We start from the raw sequence: 7,335 nt of genomic DNA, 5'->3' as shown, positions 1-7,335 counted from the left end.
GTTGACTGACTGAACTAGACTAAGTTCACTGAGTTTTGTAATTGTTTGATTACTATTGTTTGTGACATTACTGAGACTATTATGTGGCTACTGTAATTCAAGGTAAACAACTATATTTTCAGGTATTGAATACCTCTAGGACTCCATAACATCAATAGTAAAACATGGCAAAATCTTAAAGGCATTACATTAATTACTATTCCCCATGCATTCATTTAGACATTTTGTCAAACACTTATGGGGCATGAACTTGCACATGCATGGGACCATATGATAACAATTTAGGAATTCACTCTTTAATTTACATAGGCATTCTATCAAACACTTGGGGAGAATAATTAGTGCACATAGAAATCATCAAGGTATAAACATCATGGCCATAACATTCAACTTGCTAATTCAAGGGTTTAACATGAGGATCACATAATTCTACATACATGCTAATTAATTCACTTGAAACTTGTAAAGAATCTTGATTTGAAAATCAAACATCAATACATACATGAACACAATCCAATTCAAATCATGAAATCAATAAGCCTGTAATTTAAAAAGGGGTTGTTGAACTCCAAGGGTGGAAAGAAACCCATGCATGAACACCTAACATACCTTGATTGTTAATTTCATAAAGATTGTAGTGAATTCTTGAGACTTGATTCTTGAGTTTGATGAACCTAAAGCTTGTTCTTGAGAGGATTTTGAGAATAATGAGTGAATTTAGCCCTTTAGGATATTAAATCTCGTGTTTAGGCTGAATTGGGTGAGGGGAAAAGGACTTCAATGCCCTTGGAAACTCGTAATTTAATGCCAAAAAACTGCCCAGCGACGTGATTGGCGATGCATTGCATCAATGGGGGTCGACGTGATCAGTGACTCATCGTGTCGATGGGTACGACGCGATAGCCAATGTGACGCATCAAGATCACGTTGGATTGCTTTTTGCCCACCCAATCATGACCCAAACAAATTCCAAAAATTTTAAAATTCATCCAATACGACCTATTGACATCCCTGATCATGAATCAACTTAAAAATTGATATTTTAAGGTCGTAAGGATCATAAAATAAGATCGTCCAATTTTGAAGGATAAAATGCTTCTAAGTCTTAACACTTAGCTGAATTTTCTAAGTCTCGGACCCCTTAATATAAGCTATATGGGACTAAATTGAACTCAAAATTTTATGGGGTCTTACAATATCTATCCCTTGAGAACATTCGTCATCAAATGAGACTTACTAAACTGAGAATACTGATAGATTAAGTTTGCATACTGAACATACAGAATTAAAGCATGATTACATGACTGAACTGGTTTATAAATGCCTGATTATCATGAGAATGATAAACAACGGTAATTGATACCAAGTTTGTAAAGATAATCCGAGCATAAAACTGAGTAAATATGAGAAAGACTATTACTTCAGGTTAAGTCTGAGTCTTCGGATAAGAGGTGAGGATACTATGTTGATATATATGCTTCTGCTTCCCAAGTAGCTCCCTTAACGGACTAATTCCACCAACGAACTTTGACCAAAGGGAATTCTTTGTTCCTCAGTCTATGAATCTGACGATCAAGTATTTCGACTAGGACTTCCTCATAAGAGAGAATATTCTAAACATCTATACTCCCTATAGGGACTACAACTGCTGGGTCACCAATGCATTTATTTACCTAGGAGACGTGAAACACTGGGTGTACTAAAACAAAGTCTGAAGACAACTCAAGATCGTAAGAAATCTTTATGAAACGGCTGAGAATTCTATAAGGACTGACGTATCAGGAACTGAGCTTCCCCTTCTTGCCAAACCTCTTCTCTCCCTTCCCGGGAGAGATTTTCATGTACACAAAATCGCCAATCCCAATTTTGAGATCCTTCCTCCTCATATTTGCATATGATTTCTATTGGCTTTAGGCTATCTTAAGCCTCTTCCTGTTCAACTGAACTTTCTCCAAGGCATCAAACACCAAGTTAGGCCCTACTACTATGGCCTCACCTACTACCAACCAATGAGAGATCTACATCTCTTACCATAAAGATCCTCAAATGGAGCCATTTGAATACTGGTGTGATAGTTGTTATTATACATGAACTCAATCAAAGGTAAGTGGTCAACCCAACAACCCTTAAAGTCAATGACACACGCTCTTAACATATCTTCTAAAGTCTTAATGGTCTTTTATACTTGACCATCTTTCTAAGGGTGAAAGGCTGTACTGAGGTGAACTTGGGTACCAAGACCCTTTTGGAAGGCTTTTCAAAAGTGAGAGGTGAACAACATACCTCTATATGAAATGATGGACAATGGAATATTGTGCAACCTGACCAACTCTCTAAAATAGAGCTTGGCATAATCCTCGGCTGAGTAAGTGATATGAACTGGCAAGAAACGGGCTGATTTAGTGATCCTATCTACAATGACCCAAATCGAATCATGTTGACAACGAGTACGAGGCAAACCCATCACAAACTCCATGTTTATTTTCTCCCACTTCCATATGGGAATGCTAAACTCCGGCATAGACCCACTAGGCTTGTGATGCTCAATCTTAACTTGCTAACATATGGATCCGTTAGCTATAAACTCTGTAATGTCTCTCTTTATCCCACTCCACCAATAGACTTTCCGCAAGTTGTGGTACATCTTAGTGGCCCCTGGGTGAATTGAGTAACACACACTATGCACTTCTGTAAAAATCCCCTACCTCACACTATCGATATATGGCACATATAGTCTACCCTTGCAATGCAATACACCATCTCCCTCTTGGGAGAAAACCTCTACTTCTGGTCTCTGACTAACTCTTTTAGCTTAACTAAACTAGGATCTCTGTCCTGTTTTTGTTTTACTTTAGAAACCAAGGAAGATTCCAAACTATTCTGCACCCATATACTACCCTCAGCTGAATCAACCAAACGAATACCCAACCTGGCAAGCTGATGAACTTCCTGAACTAACTTCTTCTTATTATCCTCAACGTGAGTAACACTACCCATGGAAAACCTACTGAGAGCATCAGCCACTATATTGGCCTTTTCTGGATGATACAGGACACTCATGTCATAGTCTTTCAACAACTCTATCCACCTTCTCTGATGCAGGTTCAAGTATTACTGAGAGAATACATACTGCAAATTTTTATGGTCTATCAACACATCAACAGGTACCCCATACAAATAACACCTCTAAATTTTTAAGGCAAGCACTACAACTGCTAACTCAAGATCATGGGTGGGGTAATTCTTTTCATGGGTCTTAAGCTATCTAGAGGCATAGGCTACAACCTTACCCTTCTGCATCAAAACACACCCAAAATAACTTTGAAAGCATCACAATACACAACAAACCCGTCTGAACCATCTGGTAAAATCAAAACTGGGACTGTAGTGAGTTGAGTCTTCAACTCCTGAAAACTCTTCTCACAAGAATTTGACCACTGGAATTTGACTTTCTTCTGAGTCAATCTGGAAATAGGGGATATAATAGACAAAAATCCTTCGACAAACCATTAGTTATAGCCAGCCAAACCCAATTAACTCTTGATATCTAACGAAGAGATGGGTTTGGGCTAGTTTCTTACTGCTTCGGTCTTTTAAGTATCAACTCTAATGCCATCACTGAAAACTACATGACCAAGTAAAGTTATTGACCTTATCTAAAATTTACATTTACTAAATTTTGCAAATAACTAATGAGCTTCGAGGGTCTTTAATACTATTCTGAGATGGTCTGCATGATTATTTTCACTGCGGGAGTAGACAAGAATGTCTTCAATGAAGACTATAACGAACATGCCCAAGTACTATTTAAACATGCCATTTATCAGGTCCATGAAATCTGCTGGGGCATTGGTAAGACCAAATTACATAACTAGAAATTTAAAGTGATCATATCAAATTTTGAAAGCTATTTTTGAAATGTCACATTCACTGACACTGAGATGATGATAGCCTGATCTGAGGTTTATCTTAGAAAAGTAACTGGCACCCTGAAGTTGGTCAAACAATTCATCAATTTTGGGAAGTGGATCTGGTATGTATTTTTTACGCACGAATAGATCTGGTACGCCCTACGGGGAAACACTGGGTCTAATAAATCCCTTGTCTAAAAAAGGTCTTTCAACTGTTCTTTTAGTTCTTTGAGTTATGATGGATCCATTCTATATGGTGGGATAGAGATAGGCTGAGTATCTGGAAGGATGTCTATTCTGAAGACAATTTCCCTTTCAGGAGAAACTCTAGGAAGATCTTCAAAAAAGACATCTGGAAATTCACATGCTACTGAAACTAACTCAAGATTAGGGGTCTCAAAACTAGAGTCTTTAACTCAAACGAGATGATAAACAAACCCCTTAGATATCATTTTTCTCACTCTAAGGTAGGAAACAAGCTGACCCCTAAGTGATGAAGTACTACCCCTCCATTCTAGAATAGATTCATTTTGGAACTGAAAATAGTCAACTCTATTTCTACAATCAACTTAAGCATAGCATGATTAAAGTCAATCCATGCCGAGAATGATGTTAAAAATCTATCATCTCTAGCTTTACTAAGTCCACAAAAGTAACTTTCTAAGATACTATAATCAGAAAGTTCATGTATACCCTTTAGGCTATTATAGACTTACCCACTAGGGTAGAGACTAAGAAGGGCTCTGCTAGGATTTCAAGACTGACTTCAAAGTCAACAACTATATAAGAAGTTACAAAGGACAAAGAAGCTCCTGGATCTAGCAAAGCATAAACACGTAAATGATAAACTTGTAACGTACCAGTAACCACATCAGGAGAACATTCCTAATCCTATCCAGACTGAAGTGCATAGAGCCCGTTTGGGTGTTGCCCACTGGTGGCATTGGAAGTGACACCCTGCTGAGATGAGTAGTCAGATTGAGTTGGGGGATGGTTGTATAACCCTGTGAACCTTACTGAGGACAATCTCTAATTCTATGACTTGGCTTTCTACACCTAAAACACACATCACTTCTAGCTCTGTAGATACCTTGATGGTTTCTACTATACTTCTGGCAAAGAGGATTTGTTCGAGCACTGCAAACACTACCCTAAGATTTAGAGCCTAGTCCCTATCCTTATTACCATTTCTGAACTTAGGCACTAAAGCACTGGTTTAGGATAGAGATGGAACCAAAGATATGAAACTAAGGATGATTACCACCCTCTAACTTAGGCTGAGTGAAGTTAAAGCTACCTATTTTAGCCCTCTTATTTTCCCTCTATTTCTCTTTAGTCTTTTGCTCCCCAATCTATTGAGCATGGACCATAAATATAGCCAAGTACATCTCCTTAATTAGCATTGCAATCCTACACTCCTTGACCACACTATTGGATAACCAGACACAAACTTACTCATCTTAAACCTGCTATCAGCTACTACATAAAGAGCATATCTAGCTAACTGAGTAAACTTGAGAGAATACTCCTTCACTGTCATACTGTCCTACTTCAAGTTAATGAATTCTAATACCTTATCTTCCCTCAAATCCAACGGGAAGAACCTATCTAGAAAGGCAGTAGCAAACTCCTCCCATTTTATAGCCCTATCTGCCTTCTATTGGTTAAACCATGTATGAGCCTTATCCTACAACTGTCAACTGATTCTGCACCATGTCAAGGAATTTCTGTGCGTCTTTTTCAGACTTAGGCCCTAAAAATAATGGAGGATTCATTTGGGTGAAGCCCCAAATTCTAGCTGCAGCAGTATTGGCCATTGGGTTGTCCTAAAGAATAGTTGGGAATTTATTCTGGGCTGCTATAGAATGGGCTAGAGTGGTGAAAGCTGCTTTGAATTCTGCGTGAAAAATATGCTCATCCAGGGGATCTACCTGAACGGGCAGAGGTGCTGGTTGGTTTAGAGTTCTTCTTTAGTTAGTCATTTTAGGAGGCATATTCTATAAACAAAAGGGAAACTTGGATTATACAGAGTGTTTAACTTGAGATCATGCTCATTCGCATGACATGAATACTGAAAGAAGGGAACTTTTCCTAAAAATACCTCATAGCCTCTTGTCCATAAGTGTGGTGCGCTACATACCCATGCACAAGACTCTACTTAAAGTGGCTTTCAGACTCCCTAGGACTTTGTTGAATCCTAGGCTCTAATACAAAGTTTGTAACACCTTGAGTCTACACCATGAACATTACACGGTGCTTACGATCCTGAAGGACCACAAGCTAACCCATGACTGGTACCTACTGTGAGCAATAAATGTGATACTAATAACATACGTGGAGATATAATTAAACATTCAACGATAGAAAAAAACAATACTTTACCTCAAACATATTGATTCAGTTTTATTATTGCATGGTACCAACAAAACTACTTTTTCTGCCATTCCTTGCAATTCCTATTAGCAAGATATATAATCTCTATTTCTATCAAAAAGAATCAGTAAACATACTACAGTATTGATCTTCTTTAAATCACCCAAAGTACTCACTCGTGAATGCCATATTATTATCGTTTATTTTTTCATGGAGTGGCCTGAGTTCTTACTAAGTTCAAACTCTCAACAACCTATATTTAATCTGTTTGGTGTAGCACCTCATGATTATTTTAATATTACTACATAAATAGTTAAGTGGACTTTTGAAGAGAAATAACTTTTGGAAAAGAATTTAAGTTACAATAATCTGGGTTTTCAAACTTGTTTATAATTTATTGCTTCAAAACTCCCTCATAAGTCAATGCAGGAAATAAAAAGTTACTACATATCTTTTTTCAAAAATGTTGAAATGGAGAAATCTCTACAAAACAATGATGTTGTTGTTGCTGATGATGATGGTTATGATCAGCAACATTAGAAAATGTAATAGGAAGATAATAGTCATCCACGTCGCCATCAGGGAACTCCATGGACTGAAAGCAAACATCAGTAATTAATTTTTTCTCTATTTTTATTTTTTTCTAAAATTCATGATTACTTTTGTAATACCCCATATTTTCCTAGTTCAATTAAGCTCATAGTGCGTGCATAAGAGGCTTAGGACCTAAAAATTTAGCTAAGTGTTGGGAACTTAGCATTTGTTTTGGCCCCTTAACTTTGATGATTTTTTAAAGTGACCTTCCCGACCCCGAGACGTAAGTTTTTGAGTTCATTCATATTCAGGGGGGTAAGGAGCATATCTCGGGAAAGTTTCAAAATTTTTGGACGAGGATTCAGGTACGTTGGATTTTGTTTCAGCAGCTCAACGAGATTACACCACGTCGCAGTAGGTATAGTGATGATAGGTTCATCGCGTCATGGCAAAGCTTTAATCGGCGTTCTAGTTACAAAGTTAAATCCTAAAGGGGTAGTCTTGTCTTTTCCTAGCA

This window comes from Capsicum annuum, chromosome 10 (genome assembly GCF_002878395.1).
Source record: "Capsicum annuum cultivar UCD-10X-F1 chromosome 10, UCD10Xv1.1, whole genome shotgun sequence".
Taxonomy (NCBI): Eukaryota; Viridiplantae; Streptophyta; class Magnoliopsida; order Solanales; family Solanaceae; genus Capsicum; species Capsicum annuum.
The sequence above is the reverse complement of the archived record's forward strand: the minus strand, read 5'-3'. Positions refer to the sequence as shown.